This window comes from Thermobia domestica, chromosome 1 (assembly GCF_964235325.1).
Source record: "Thermobia domestica chromosome 1, izTheDome1.hap1.1, whole genome shotgun sequence".
NCBI classification, from domain to species: domain Eukaryota; kingdom Metazoa; phylum Arthropoda; class Insecta; order Zygentoma; family Lepismatidae; genus Thermobia; species Thermobia domestica.
Window position 1 is genome coordinate 172,177,302 of NC_137454.1, and position 17,430 is coordinate 172,194,731.

Consider the following 17,430-nt stretch of genomic DNA (forward strand, 5'->3'; position numbering starts at 1 on the left):
ATAATGTCAGGTACGTAGCCAGGATTTCGTGAAGGGGGAGGGGGAGATCCGTGACATGAAATACTGTGGTCATCATGCCAGGGACTCGATCATTCTAAACAATTTTAATGGAACATATATTGGTTCGTTTAGCCAGGATTTCATAACGGAAGGAGGGGGGGTGACATGAAATTCTGAAGGCCCGGGAGCTCGATCAATCTAAACTACTTTACTATCAACATATATTGGTTTGTGAGGATATGTTGGTAAGTATTTTAATGAACTATGAAGAAATCCCGAGTGAAATTAAAAAAAAACGTATTGAAAAAGATTATACAATATTTACATCCTTCCTCTGTTTATTCAAATATAACAATTTTCCTTTCATTATGACCTCAACTATTATAAAAAGTACATATTCACTATTATAAAAGGTACATGCTCAATAATGTCTTGTAAAATATTTTGCAATATCTGCGTTTCTTTTTCTGTTGAATCAAATGTTAACAGAACTTTCTTTCCACATATATTTTTGTTTTTATTATTCCGTCAACTACTGTCTGTTTCAAATGACAGGTTAAAGGAGCAGTAGAAACTTGTTTCTGAAATAACATGTTTGATATTCCAAGGATGCGATGACGAAAAATTATGATAAAAAATGTCCACGCTTTTACACAGCGGCACTATGCTTTCAGAAGTTTGAAATCTCCCTGACTAGTAGCAGAAATTCTGAGAATTCCGCAACTTTTCTAGAAATTTCAAATTCCCTGACTCTTCCAGGATATACCGTTTACCTCGCAACCATGTATTGCAAGTAATACAGATTTCCTCATAAGAAAGAGTAACCAAAAGCTTCCTGTAGTTTATTTTTAACGCTGAACCTTCTTTTTCTCATTTCATTTTGTTTCATTCTTCCCTAATTTTTTTTATTTCTGGTCTCGAAGGGGGGGGGGTTCTGGACCCCCCGGACCCCTCTCTTGGCTACGTGCCTGATAATGTGCAAACAACTTTTTTTTACATTCATACATAAAGTAAAAACACTTATATTTGATTCATTTTAACCCTGCCACTACCGATATCGACAATCATGAAAGGAAATAAAATATTTTTGTTTAATACTGCCCAGTTTTGATCTGTAGAAACGGTGATAATTGCAAATGAATAAATGATAATGGGAAAATTCGTTGGAGCAAATAGAAAAACTCTCGAGAAATCTCCCGAGTATGATGCTGTCCACCATAAACTTAGAATACATAACTAATATCGAACCAGGAATCCTTCGTATGCAATCTATCACTAAGACATTTCGCACTCTAAAGCAGGTAAAACATAAACTGAAATTCTCTCTTTTATCCTGGATAAAATTATGCGAAAGTTCTATATGTAAAAATCTCAGGGAAGGGAGAAGACAGTAAAAGGTAAAGGGGAGAAACCTTTATTTGAGTTTACCTTGCTCATGCACATTATCCTCTCCACGTCTGTGCACAGCTTGGTTGTATATTGTACGTATAAAAGACAGATGGTTAGGAAAATTTCTCCGTGTGAAGACAAACACGAGTTCCACCACGCTTCATTTCCTCTCCGAAAGAGAAGCTATAAGGAAACTTAGAAGAAGCAATGAAACATAAAAGCCAACATATACAAGAAAAAGAAGAAGAAACATGTAAGATAAAGAAAGAAACGGAGAGAGAAAAAAATTAAGCTGGAGAAGGTCTTTCTTTCAACTTTGTTCGTTGCTAAGTAGATCTAATTTTTCGGTGCTTGTTTTAATTTGGCTTCCTCGAGTGTAGTAATTAGTAGGAACACCGGAGGGCACTGTTCTAACGTGTCAACTAAGACGAACGTTACACTCGCTGCTTTCTCGAAAAGAAGGGTAATTCTTCTTGAAGATTTTACCAACTCCTTATTGTTAGTTCTACAAGATTTTGTTTTTTAAAGCTGAAGAAGAGTTATAACAAAAAAAAAAAAAAAAAAAAATGTAAGGAAAAGGCAAACATTTAGTCTATGTGCATAAAATCGTTTCTGGTAATAAACAGTGACGAAATGTATTCATCTAACCTTATAATCTTACTTTTTTTTTTTTTTTAAAGTACTCGCTATTGAGGAGATATAACTTTCTGCGTCTTTCTTTTTGGATTAAAAGATCCAATATACGGGTATTTCAATCAAAAATTTTCTTGTAGACCTTATATCTGGAGAACTACACATAATGTAGCTAAATCCAAACTATCAGTTAACTCAGTATGATGTGCTTATTCCGTAGAAAATGTCAAAATTCTATTTAGGGGCCGTTCAAAAATGTTGTGGCCTCTGATGCAAAAACTAATTATTGGCCAAGATCGTAATCTTTAGATCCATATTTTATTTTCCTAAAGTTCTTGTTGCTACTGCAAAAATAGGCCTAAATCAGTGTCTTAACATGATTTAAACATACGTATTTTTTTAGAAACAACTTTTGATCATTGTTTAAGGTGTCTAAAATTGTCCTAAAGTGTTCTATCAATGAACAAGAAATGTCTAGAATGCATCTTAACAGTAGTTAATAGGAATTATCCTAAGGTGTTCAAACTGCACCTGAACTTCTGATGTACTCAATGAATACAGGGCATAGAAGCGATTTTTAAACAGTGTTAGGACACTTTGCGCATAACAATTAATACGTTTACATTTATACAATTGCTATTAATCACTGTCAGAATCATTCTAGATATTTTTTGTTCACTGATAGAACACTTCAGGACATTTTTAAGTTGATTGATTGATTGAGATTTAATGGGGACGTCAGCATCTAGGCTATTTGTCCCCGTCACAATCAACACGACTTTTCAAACACGGACCGCCTTAAATAAAATTTAAAAACGAACGTATCAAAATATAAGAAAAGAGAAACTGTTGTAAAATAAAAATAAAAACCTAAAAGAATAGATAAAATAATAAATACATGAGAATAAAAAATATGTAACAATAACGATAAATACGCAGTAAAAAATAATAAAAATTCGGAATAAATATTAAAAGTGCAGCAATAATAAATAAAAGAGCAAAGGACTAAAAACCTCAGAGAATGTGAGAAATGTTATAAGTGTGCATAAAAGCAAGGACACAAACAACAATATCAAGACCATTGCCCAATGTACGATCAAGTGTAAGCGGCAGTTCCTGACGCTCTCTGAGATCTGAGTATTCAGGACATTCTACAGAAATGTGCCAAATGCTCAGTGGGACAATACATTCCTCATAATATGGCCGATTCAAACTACACAGCAAATAACTATGCGTCAGATGAGAGTGTCCGATATGCAAACACGTCAGGAGCACTTCATCTCCACGACTAGAGCGAGAGGATGTGTGCAATTCTCCAAGTGCGTGAAGTTTATTTTCATTTGCCTGGTCCCAATCTGCTTGTCAGCAAGGTGAGGAAATAGCTACAAAGATCGGAGCGAGGAAGACTATGCTCCAATGCAACCTCGGCCAAGGCGGTGTGCTTGGGAGCTGTGTCAACACGTTCGTTTCCTCGAATGTTGGCATGATCCAGCTTCCAGCAGACATAGACACAACCACGTTGCTGTAGTTGATGGCATCTCACAAGAATGTCGTGAACTCGGGCGTGCTTACTGAAGACGTTCTGTAGGCTCATACGTACGCTCTGATAGTCAGTGCAAACTAGCACAGCACGTAACATATGCTTATACTCATGATCGAGGGCAAGCATGTTAAACAATTACCGAAAGTATTTCTTTTAAAATGTCCAAACACTGACTTTTTTTTTTTGCAGTCCTGGATAGATTTTTTTAAAAAATCAGTGGCTATATAATTTCTCTTTCCCAATGAAAGAGCGCAACTATGCGTGGAGATGCCTTCTTTTTTTTTTTTTTTTTCCAAAAGTACAGAAACGTAAAGATGGGCATTTATGTTACAAGTAGTATACGCGTCACTCTTACGAGAAATAGGCGAACAATGATAGATAAAATATGGTACTTGATATTTCGTGATTTCCTTATAAATACATAAGAACTATTCCAGCAAAAGAAAACACATGAAGGCAATCTGATAGGCAACGGCAAGGCATCTGATAGGCAACGAACGACATACATTTTAACGCCATAAAAAAATAATTTCTCTCGACTTATTCATAAAATACGCATGATAATTCGCCTTCAAGCATGTCATTTTGTTCATCTCGATGTAATATATTGATTAATATAGTCTTAATTTTGGACAATGTTTTAGTTAAATATAAAATTAAGGTTAAGTGTTCATAATAATTTTGGACATTACTCACACTGTATAATGGGAATAGACACGATACGATACTATATATATATATATATATATATATATATATATATATATATATATATATATATATATATATATATATATATATATATAAGGTATCTCAAAAGTCCCCTGAAATGGGGTAACCCTGTTATTATCAGAGTTACAACAAAATGTAAGGAGGGAAACCGTCTCCAAACATAATGTTTTCAATCTAATGTGAAGGATTTTTCTTTCTTTTTCTTTCTCTCTCTATTTTTTTTTTAATCGGACAAGCCGTTTGGGCTGTACACTCTTTATGCGCCCAATGATAAATGAAAATGCAACGTTGCCATTTACCTGGACCCACAACATAACTGAATGAAGTTACTGATTGAAATGAGGCTGGCCACCGACAAGTTAGTGTAAAAGAACCGGCTAAGTATATTATCTTTCAGTGTTTCATTGTAGCACGGTTGACACTGTCACTTAGTTTTTTTTTTTTTTTTTTAACAGTCACAGTTATTTATTTTAGTTACGTTGCTACAGTTTATTTATTTTCCTCCCCTTTTCTTAATTTGCATGCGTTTAATTGATGTAGCAGTTTAGTCCCACATTTTTACGTAATATTAAAAGTAAAATTAAATAATATTGTTGGCAGATAAAAAATATTTTCGATGAGAGAATATTACACGCAGTGTGGAGTGCTTTAATTTAAAAACAAATATCGTTACTTTAGTTATATTTTTATTTTCATAAATCTGTTAGACTTATTTTTTCCAGAAAACTAAACTAAGCACAAGGACCGAAGTTTGTATACAATGAATAAACATCGGTGAAGTCGTAGAGCGTCAGGAATATCGTGAACACCTATACTCGTAGTAAACACATAGTGGTCCATGATTCCTAATTTAATTTCAGGGACACTGTCATGATAGGTGAAAATCAAGAAGCCTTGAAAGCAGTTGTATGGGAAATAATTACTATTAAATTTCCTTGAAATATAATTATCCCTTTCTGAGAAGATAACACAGGTCAGGAATTCCTGTTCTGGCTAAAGATAAAATAATTTTAAAAAATGTGCTACGAAATGCTGGAAAATCAGAAAGATAGAACAGGAAGACACCCTTGGCCAAATGGGAGTACTCATCACCTGGAAACTCGCTTCATCTCACAGCCCTTCCACAATATTTATGTACATATACATTTTGATTACATACAACTATTTTCTTTCCACTTGAATATGTAAAATAATTCTATAATTAAATATCTGTAGCCTATGGGACCCGGAAGTTCAACGCCGCGTTTACGAAAGCTCTATATTGACATCTGTCCTTAGCCAACTGGATGCAGTATTATTGTTCTCCATCTGCGCCTAGGTCTTCCTAATGGACGTTTTCCGATTGGATTTCCAGTCAAAACTTTGGAAATGTTCCTACTTTCTTTTATTCTGGCTACATGACCTGCCCGCCTGAACCTCCTACACTTGATGACATTAACAGTGGTAAACGGTATAAATTATGCAGTTCCTCCTTATGAAATTTCCGTCATTCTCCATTCCCGTTCCTCTTGGGTCCGAATATTTGTCTCAGGATTTTACTCTCAAATACTTTCAGTCTGCGCTCTTCTCTTAAAGTAAACGACCATGTTTCGCAACCATATAACACAAGAGGCATGATTATCGTTATAATTTTCAAAATATGCATTTTATTCACACACAATCTCTTTTAAATTATTAATACAGAATTGCAAACAGGATTACAGTTCAAATAATTAGTTAGATATACTGTAATTAGATAGATGATCCTGGACGCTTTGCTCCCATTGGTATACATAGAATTCAGAATTTAGATTGGGAATTATTTGAGTAGAGACTAAGAAGGTGAGAGGAAAATATCAAGGTATATCTTAAGGAGATGGGTAAGGATGTCTTAGTTGGATATTGTGAACAGCAAAGAACTCCAATGACTCTCTTCGATTCGGTGACAACTTACTTTTTAGATCTTAAATCATAGGCCTAGGTAGTTAATAGTCAATATTTCAGTTGTCTTCCAGAACAGAACTTTTTTTTTTTTTTTTAATAACGACAATAAATTATTTTCGTTCTCTCTACAAGACGTGGTATACCGTTTGGTAAAAACTCAAGACGACTCGTTTTCCTTTGCGAAGGCAGACACAAGAACACATGAATTGGAAAGGGAAAAAAAAAGAAGACTAGAGAAGTCCGTCGACGTCGCTATGACAACGGCCAGGAGGGGTCGACTCAAGTCAGCCCCAGATAATAACTTCTCTTTTTCCTATCGAGTTCTCTCGCTATCTTTTACCTTCTTTTTTCTTGTTTCTTTTTTATTTTTACGCCCTCTGTCCTTTTACTTCTTCTACATTTTTATCTTATTTCTTTTTTTCTTTTTCAAAAATATCTTCATCTGTTTCTTCTTCTTCTTTCTTTGTTTTACTTTGTTCCTTCCCACCGACCTACCAGGGTGACAATGTTAAATATATTCGCTTCGTGTTATTTATTTGTTTGCACTCTTTTGTTATACATCAGTTATTCTTAATTTCTTAATTTTTCTTTCCCTTTTTAAACAAAAGATCACTTTCCATAAGAGCAAAATATTTCTGAAGCAATTTTAACCTTTGCCTATTAAAACAAATTCCGAAAATCAAATACCAAAATATGATATTCCTGAATTTGTTTCACATATGTAGTAATGTTCTTCCCAGTTTGTTATAAGAAGATTTTCTATCTAATAAAGAATCCGATAAAACGTAGCTCAATGATAAATACTAGGAATAAGGTCAACGTTTATTGAATATACAGAAAGGTAATAAAACTAAGAAAATTGTCTTAATCGAAGAAAACTTAGAAAACTTTCTCCAAAACGAACCTTTCTTAAAAATGAGTTATGTGTTTGTCTTTCTTCTCATTTAATAAGCAAAACCGTGTTTTAAAAATCTAAATATTATTATTACTACTGAAAAAAGAATGTAATCAGTGGCGTACATAGAATGTCATCAATGGGGTGGGGGTTCAAGCATCCATGTTAATATCGGCTCAGGATGTGTCCTATTGTTTATTCATATCTTAATATATGTAGTAAATGAATGCCTTTTCATAATACCTTGCAGAAAGGGAGGGAGTTAGAACTTAATAACCCCCTTTTTGCGAATGCCACTGAAAGTGAGCGAAACAAACATTAGACATTACATTAAAAAAAACAATATTAGCGGGAAACGGTGGCTTAGAGGTTGAATGTTCATTTCTGGTGCGTCAGGTCGCTAGTTCGATCCCTAGTGGTGGACAACTTCGCGTCCGTGGGTTTTCTCGGGGTACTCCCGTTTCTTCCCACTTTCTTATTCTGCCAATTCTTCCATCATCATCCACTTGCTTTAGTCACCGTCTCCCTTAGCCTAAAGTGCATAATCGTGGGACGTTAAACTGAAAGATTTCATTTCAAAAACAGTATTAAAAGTTGTATATCTTAATAGTGAGTTGAGTGAGTTTTTATGGTTTTACCTCCGTGTGCAACACTGAGCTTAAGAAGCAACAGAATCTACTGACATGAATCTCGAACCACAACTGGGGCTTGAATTAGTGCAGTTGGTGGATGCGCATACCAACTAATATAATCAACACTCATATCATAGGTATAGGCCGTTCCCTACCACGCTACCTCACCTCCAATACAGCAGGATCACCAGACCACGCCACCTGTCCCAGCATATCTTAATAATGTCACTGCTTTCCAGGTATAAACACGAAAAAGGAAATCCTCCCACATGGTATATAGGCCCAAGTATTGTTCTAAATATAATTTATTCAAATTGTAAATAAGGGAACAGTGTGATTTAAGATCTTAAATCGGAATGATTATTATTCAGTAATATATTTAGAAAAACATCTCTCTCTCTCTCTCTCTCTCTCTTCTCTCTCACCAAAGTGTGTGTATGTATGTACTCTGCAGATTTTTTAATCTGTTCAGTAAAATCAGTAGCACACAAGCCAAAATCTGTATTTAGATTATGCAGTTCCATTTCATTCCGCACAATTTGCTTTTAATGAACCATTTTCCTCCCCACCTTTTCAACCCTTTCCACCCGCCACTGTCCTTCTCTCTCTCTAACTTTGAAAGCTACTCCTGTCGCCATTTTTGGTCCTGGGTTAATGGTTCATTATCACAAAATCAAGTATCTCAACTGTTTAATAACATGCACTAGATGATATATACGCTTTAAAAGCAATTCGCCTCTATCTCTCTCACACATATGCCATCTCTTTCTCTCTCTCTCTATCTCTCCCTCTCTCTCTCTCTCTCTATCTCTCTCTCTCACACACACACACACACATACTTACATATACCATATATATATATAAAATGTAAGCTTGTGTGTGTAACACCGCTATTGTCAATGGTATTACTGTGTAAGCGAGAGAATAGATGCATATCTATTATAAACGCAACTTAACAAAAAGTTTACAAAATTATACTTAACAAGAGAAGGATTAAAAATACCATCATTATATTTGCATATCCTGCAAAGTACAGATTGATTAAATTAAGACGACTGAAAGAAATACACGTCAATCAGCTCTTGAGCTTTACATGTGTTTACTGTACATTACAAAAGGATTTACTCTGTAAATGGTGTTTAGGGAGGAATGAAGGAATATCTTATATTTCTGTACATCCAGTGGTGCTATTCTAATTTTTTAACAACCGGTTCTTATATATATATATATAGAGAGAGAGAGAGAGAGAAAATTAGGAATTAGATTTCTGGGCTGTCGGTACCTATGACCATTTAGCCCGTCACGTATATGAGGTATGACGTCCCTCGGCGAGCACACTATCTGATGAAAGGGAAGGAAGGAAGCGGCCTGGGACCATTATGTTAGGTACCATCCCGGCATTTGCATGGTATGAATGAGGGGAAACCCAGGAAAAGCCTCACTTAAGATGGCTGGCCTGGAAAAGCTGTTACACTTTTCCCTCACCGAGTCGAACCCGGAACCGCTCGCACCAGAGTCGAGAGCATTAGCGACTACGCCACGGAGAGAGAGAGAGAGAGAGAGAGAGAGAGAGAGAGAGAGAGAGAGAGAGAGAGGAAGAGATGGAATGTAGATAGACAGATATAACTCTCTTAGAAAACAAAGAAACAAACCATACAAAGTATATGAAAAACAATTTTTTTTTACAGGATATCGCAAGTGACAGGTAGAGTTCTACACAGCATCCTAATACAAGGTGGTGTGACGAAATTAAATAGCACTGGGAAAATCTTGCAAACCAATAAGATAGATGATTGAAAAAAATATTGAAAAAACCTTAATCAAACAATAGATCTACAGTTGTAGTATGCGTTTCAAATATGAACGATGGTATGTATTCGTTTCAAATATAAATAACCCTCACCATTACAGTCATGTGATCCCAGTTCTTTGATATATGAGCATTTGAGATTAAGAAATAAACGCTTATACCTCGTTTTGAAAGATCATACTTTAACCCTGTAGCTGTAAGAATTTCTAAAAACAAAGATAGACTAAAATTTACTGTTTCTGGGTATAACAGGGTTATATTTACTATTATGTCTGGGTATAACAAACGGTTCTGCGAACTCGAAATATTTTAACAACCGGTTCTAGCGAACCGGTGGAAACCGGCTGAATAGCACCACTGTGTACATCTACATACGCTATGATTGTGTTATGATAGTCATATTCTAGCAACGGCACGTGGGAATTTGTAATACTTTGGTTTGAAGACGGATCCGAATTGGCCAAAGATTCTTTTGGTATTGAGTACTGCTTACACGTCAACCAATTCACTTATTACAACATCATTAAAGCTATGGTATGCAAGTCAGCTTTGACAGGTATACTATATGTTCCTAGTGGGACGATAATAGGGTCAACATGCCAAAATATTTGTTTGCTGGAAACTAATTTGTCCTAGGAGAGTTGACAACAGTGAGTCTCTATCATTGGTTCAAGCCAAACGCTAATTGAGCCCTCGTGTACTGTATTATACTTTTATTAAGTCAATTTATGGATAAGAATAAAGGGATTTTCAAAGAGAGCTGTGTGACCAATGACAATATTACGTGTGTTCGTAAGGTGAATCTTAAGTCTCGAACTATAAGGAAAATGGCCGGCTTATAGACATGGTCACCGTTTATCGTTACGCAGATCTGAAAGTGATCCCTAATTATAGGAGGGAAGAATGATCACTGAAGTAATTTAAGTAAATCATGATTCGAAATGTTCTCTAAGACTACCTATGCTTTGGATTTTGTCGGCGTACCCTATAACCTTCAAGTAGTCTAACAAGTAAAATCAAAGGTTGTCAAGTCTGAAATTCTGGGTGAGTCGCTCAGCTGGTCCTTGCTGATCAATTCAATGTCCAGGAAATTGCAAGTCCAGAGCATAGATGGCCATTCTGCACTTGGGATGAAGCTCACACTCATGAGGTTCACACTATCTCAGTCTCGCATTCACTCGAGCTCAGGATCCGTATCTTCACAAAGAGCCTCGCACTCACTAATTTCATTGATTGCTAAATGGCACTCAGGCTTGGCATCCTAAATGGAACTCATACTTGCTGTCCAGTGGGTATCTAAAGCTCATGTTCAATTGAGCCCGAGAACCGCTCCCGCGTGTTCGTACATTTTTGACAGACAGGACGAAGCTCACAATTCTACTGAGAATTGAAATCTGGTTGCAAAATTCACTTGCGTTTACAGTTGACGAAAATTCTTCCTTCGGAACATTATCAAGTATGTCTGTTAATTCACACCTTGCTCAAAAAGGAAAAGAAAGAAAGGAAGAAAAGAAAAAAGAATTCTATCTCTCCATATGCCACACTTGATCAGAAGATGATTGTAATTTTGTGATTTTGAAATCTAACTTCAATGGAAGCTTTATACAAGGTGGCCCTAAACTAGGTATACAGTCTTGTACTGATCAACTCATTGCTTTTTACATCATTTCTTATTGTTATCCATCAGGTAGACTTAGTTTCTTTATTATTTGTTCCTAATATCTTTTTACTTAAGCTCCGAAGAGCCGAAGCAAATAAACTTATAAACTATTTTGTAAAATGTTATTCTTGATCAATGCAGGGATGTATACCTACTTTTGGACCACCCTGTAGTAACCAATAGTGTGGTTATGCTTCTCACCTTCTCGTTAGCGTACAAGTTGACCTCGTCATTAGACAGGATAGCAAACGGGAAATTCGGGTTATTCTCAGAATGATGTGAAACCCATTTGCAGAATTCAATTCTTCGTTTGGCATCATTCTCATTTAATGTTTGAGACAACTACAGTTTCTACAGATGCCATTCACAACCTGTATAGATTGCTTTTTAGAATGTGGTAGATGGAGCCTTTAGGGAATCTGATCTCTGAGGTTAACATATGGATGGACTTTGTGTAAACAACTACCAGGACATTGCTAGTTGTTCATCTATTGATCTCCTAGGTGGTCCACGTAAAGTTTGTTTACCAGAGATCCAGAGATTTTTCCTCCTTAAATTTTTGAATGCGTTTATCGCACAGTTGTGAGTAATAATAGGTAGTCAGTCTGGATGTAATGTATTAAATTCTTAAACAATTTCTCTCTTATTATAGCCTCAAACAAACAAAAATCATTCAGCACCGCAAGCACGATACCCTTGATACAATTATTGATTACAATATCAGCCATATGGACACTTACAGAAAACATCAATGGAGTTAGCTGACCACTAGCTCAAAGAAAAAGTCATTTTATTTTTAATAGCTTATATCGGTGTATATAGAATCATAACATTTTTATCTTCTGATGAATTGAAACTTTTCTTAATTATAATAGGTCACTGCCTTATTGAGATATTGTACTAAGTTTAACTCGTGAGCGATTAAACATATCGAATGAAATAATCAATATTTACACCTAAGTACTGGAGGCGCCCAGTCGTACGTGAAAGTTTTGTATTCCTCATCAAAATTTGATGTCGACAATCGATCTATATAATATTGGAAAATGACACACTTTTTAATATTTGTTTTCTTTCTCAGTTATGTGCTTTATTAGTGCATGTGCATTTGGTACGAGTTCGATTCTTAGTGGAAAGAACATCACTTTCCGTGCTAACTTAGTATCGGAGTCAATTTGGAGGCTACTTAAATGAAGAGTTAGTGAATTCCAGTTTTAAAAATCACAACTACAGTGTGGGATCCATGTGTTAATTAAATATCATCAAACTATAAGAAAAATGTCTGACAAGCCAATAGACCTTATTGAACTGTAAAACCAGGGAATTTCGTTGCATTACAATAATGACCTTCTTTGAAATTGATCGTGCCGACATTATCATCATCAGCCAATTGTTTATCTTAATCAGTATGTCAGCATCCTCGAATTTATTTGGGTGGGTTTAAATGTGCGTAAAAGATATATTTTTAAGTTTTGTAGATATTGAGATAAAAACGATTGTGAAAGGAGTGACTAAAGAACACATTTTTCTTGAACCATTAGATTTACTGGTTGACTTCATAAGGGAATACTAATATCTAGTGAATTCTGCGTGATAAGTGGAACAGGATTAGCTTTTAACCTCAACCCTCTTTCACACTATCCCTCAGTATTTAAAGCTAGTAGTTATCACCAAGAAGAAGAATTTCCTTTGACCTTTCTAATTTCTCGATTCACCCTCAAAGCTTTCCCATTTATTCTACATGATCAGTTATTTTATCTGCAAACAATAACGTATCATGCAATCTAGATCTAGAAATTCGTATGAACATTTAATATTGGGAACAATAGTTTCAGACGATTCCTGTTTAGTTTTCAGGCCATTGTTTTCAGTGACCTGTAAATCCAAACAGAATATACTACCTTAAGGTTAAACCAGGACTAAATGAATAAACTTACAAGAGGTATAGAAAGTTGGAAGTTAGGATAATCGATTTGATGGAAAATTAAACTTCCTACAAATAGAACATGCTCACAAGCAGAGGCGGCCCGTCATAAGGGGCCCAATGGGTTCGGACCTCCCATTGTTTTTGTATTAACATAGAAAAATATATGTATCCTAAGTTATCCTGCTAGTATTTTTGCTATAATTTCTCTCTGAACCAAAAACAGTAGTTCTGACTCCTTCAAATCAGTTTCTTCATGTACTACATACGCTTATGGGCACGCTATTCATGGGGTCAGTACAAAATAAAGGCAGAAAGGACCTGAAAAGTTTCAGTGTGGACTTAGTATCGTCTTGCATTGACTCGTGTGGCGAACAACGCGAAAACCCAGTCTGAATTTAGGTGGCATGGGCCAAGAATCGTAGGCCCTCATCACACGATTCCACCCGACCCCTTCCGAACGAAAAGGTTTGAAGCTTTTTTGTTGCCAAAATTCGTTTTGTCTGTAGAAGTTGTTGATTCCGCACTTTCTGTTGTTTTGTCCCTTGACCTTGCTCTCTTGTGTTACTTCAGCTGAAGGGATCCAAAAGCAACCGTGTGTCCACTCCTCACTCTCTCAGTTTAGACGTGCATCTTCTTAGTGTCTTTTGTGCTATTTTTTCCCTTGTGTTTTCGTGTAGTTGTGCGAAAATGAAGAAAGTACGCGCGTTAGAAAGTATTACGCGCGTTTCCAATAGGTGAACCCTAAGAACTTTTCTACTTTTAAACATTCCTTCCCGGAAAATGACTTAACAGTTGTATCCTGTTCCTATCCGATGCTGAACAGAGAAAAGCTCTAATTCGAAATACCCGCCGCATAGAGCAATGATATTCTTCGCGCAATTAATAACAAAAGTAATTTATTACTAAATATATATGACAATGACTTAACAGATACATTTTCTGAGGTATCAAAACTGGTGGACATAGTGTTGTTGCCCTACGATTATACTTAATGTGTTAGTATGATAAGTTTTTCTGACTGCAAATTCGAGTTTTTTAAGCAATTCACTTAATAATAATAATAATACATTAGTAGTAGTAGTAGTAGTAACCATAAGGTATTTGCCTTTAGGTTTGGCCCACCCTACATTTTATTCCACGAGCCGCCACTGCTCACAAGTAAGTGTTTAGTCTAGATTACCTACCATATTGCCAGGTCTAACGTTTCAACCTAAAAAGTGCAAGACATATCAGTCCCGGCTTCGAATATCAGCTAGGTCCAGATATTTCGTTTGTCACTATTCACAAATAAACGCTAGAATTGATTTCACTCCATTTTCATTAATCTATAGTTCGCAATTGTAAGACATAAGACTTAAATTTAAAAGTGTAGCTGATATAGTCATATGATCTAAGACCATAGTGGTTCGAATATATTATATGTGGCTGGAGGAGAGAGGAACACATAGGATCAGAACAGTTTATTACCATTATCGACCGGAAGAAGAGACCTTTCGAAAGGAACTATTGGGAATGGTTGAACGCTAGGCTCAAGGATACAAAACGTGAAATAGTCAGTCACTGGTTCTGGCCTTGCGTACACCAAAGATGTATAACTCTGTATTATAATTTATTTTTAAAAAGGATATTAAAATTATAATTTATTATTTCATCGTATCTCTAATTAAAATTGCCGATCAATCTAATTTTTAAAGAATGTATGCAGTATGGAAAGACGGTGTCATGATAATTTACGTTGTTTAGTAACAGCAAGCGAAGGGTAAACAAGCAGCACTTTTACGTACTGTAATGGAAGTGTGTCTGCTTGATCTTAGAGTGTCCGTTGATTAAAATATGCTTCGTCGGCGAATGCGGCAGCCATACTAGGAAGTTTCAGCGTTTAATCATGGAACAATTGTGGCATATCGAGTCTGTGGTTTATTCTTTCGCGAAGTTGATGTATGTGTGGACGGAATGTAGCCACAGTGGTGCAAATACAGAATATGTGGGTCGAGGAAAAAGGAATATACTAACGTTACAACCAACAATTTCAAACACTTCAATTACAACCATCAACCAGGAGGAGAGACATTTGCGCATAACTATTGGGGTTCCTACATCCACCACATCGCGACAACTGGAAAAAGAACTCGTTAGTCCTGCACAGAGACCAGTATTTGCACATACGGTTCGACATTGTCTGAAAAGTAGGATCATTTTTATGGCGCTTATTGCTGTGGCTTATGTAGCCATCTATGGACCAAGATAATCGCGAATGTCGGGCACAAGATCTTTTCCGACAAATCTCACTTTTTTTTTTTTTAAAAGCATCACTATGGTCATATTTCAATGACCATATTTATTAAGGCTATTATGGTCTCTGACAGTTCCGCTTCTACTATCTGGGCGAGGTATGGATATTGGATCGCAATATAGGGCAGCTACTGGTTGTTCTAATGTGAAGTACCACTGGATTTATTCCTGCGAGCGTTTAATGCCATATTTAGGCAGCCACCATTGCGTCGCTAAGGTGTTGGATCTTTTGTTTTTTATTCCATTTCTGCAACTCTTGCTCGAGACCGTCTTCAAAAAGAACTGCATATGTAATCAGTCAATTCCTGAATGGATACCATATTCCACTATTACGTGCATATGTCACTCTCCTGATCTCCCCCTTTAGAACACGCAACCACCATCTGTCATGAAGCAAAATTGTAAATGTTAAATATTCTAATCAAATTTAGTATTAGTAGTTTTATATATTGGCAACACAAAAAGTATACGGCTTGAATAGCTCCTCCAAAAATCGAGGCATTGTGGCTCAGTAGTAGCTAGGTGGCGTAGTTGAGCTTCTAAGGTGTTAAGTTGATGATGGTGAGGCTTAACTAATTGGTGATTCCCGTTCCTCTGAGGGCCATGGTAGAATCTTTAACTATTCTCACTGTTTGTATGTTCATGTCCCTGTTGAGTTTGTAATAATCCTGGAAAGCGTAAAAAAGAGAAAATAAAAGTCAGGAAGTCTTTTCTAAAAAAAAAATATGACTCAGCACTCATTTCTGGTTCGAGGCATCCCTGGTTCGATATCGGGCCAAGAGACTTTGTGATGAACAGTATCTTGTAGTCTTGTAGTTGAGTTATGTACTCTAGCATTCTCCTGCAAAGTATTCGTTTTCATTAGTCATTCGATAAACGTAAAACGAAAAAAAAAAAAAAAGAGAGAGAGAGAGAGAAAATGAAAGCTTCAAAAATATTACAAGTGCCTTTGGAAATAAACATCTGCCATCGAATGGAAAAGCATATCTCCATTCTGTGGTCCTATTCTGGTAACCAAACGAAAAGTTTCTTCGATAATACGTAATACAGACAAATCATTATTTATAGTCGATATTTTCACTAACCGACGAATGTACAAAATCTTGATTTCAAGAAAAACGAAATTGAAAGTAGAATCTTTAAAAAAATCTCCTAAAGAATACTTAATGGAAGCTTCATACTTTGCCAGAAGGAAATATACAAGTTTTTCCAATATAAACAGCGATAAAATCTGGAAATGTCAAATTTTGCACATAAGCCGGCTTACGAAGCATGGGAAATCGGATATTCGCCAGTTCATGAAAACATTGATGATATGTTATATATGATAATATAGAAGAGAACGTTATCAAGGAATTTGATACATATTTAATAACGTAAAATAGGAAAATTCCCTTCTCGTATGTAGACAATTTAATTTCTTGAGATTCTAGTTATTTTCCCCGTTTTTAAATGTAATATTCTGTTAACATTTAAGAAGCAATATGTTTCTACATTTCCTCTCACAGCTTGTGTATCTACAAGAACACGATTCTAAAAAGCTAATATCAGTAGACTGTTAACATTAACATCATCCTGACTGGTACATCAATAAATGAAAATGATGACGTTTGTACATGTCCAACATGTATAAGATGAACGCCTCTAAAAAGAGAGGAGGGATAAAAATATCAGTAATCATCAGTTTCCCTTTTCTTTTTTCTTTCTTGTTATCTACAGTAGTTAACGATTTGTCCTTCCTGTCTTCCGCCCATTTTACGTAACAAACTACTACATCGCTCTTTCCTTGAAAACCATATAGGCTACGAAACAGAAATATCCTTAGGAGTTTTTTACAGCTGTACTAAAAACCAGTTCTTCCCGACCTTCTGTAGTTTCTGGTATGCTTCGTTCTTAGCCTGAGTTGTCAACTTGAAGACCTCTTTTAGGTTATTTCATCATTTTTATTGTCACGTCTTTTTCCTTCTTTTCCTCTTCAATGCTACCAAAATTTC

General features: G+C 35.8%; 1 protein-coding gene across 4 annotated transcripts in view; it reads left to right on the forward strand.

Moving 5' to 3' along the window:
• Window positions 1-17,430, forward strand: part of kn (EBF transcription factor knot) — a 464,407-nt gene that overhangs the window by 319,243 nt on the left and 127,734 nt on the right. The window lies entirely within an intron of this gene.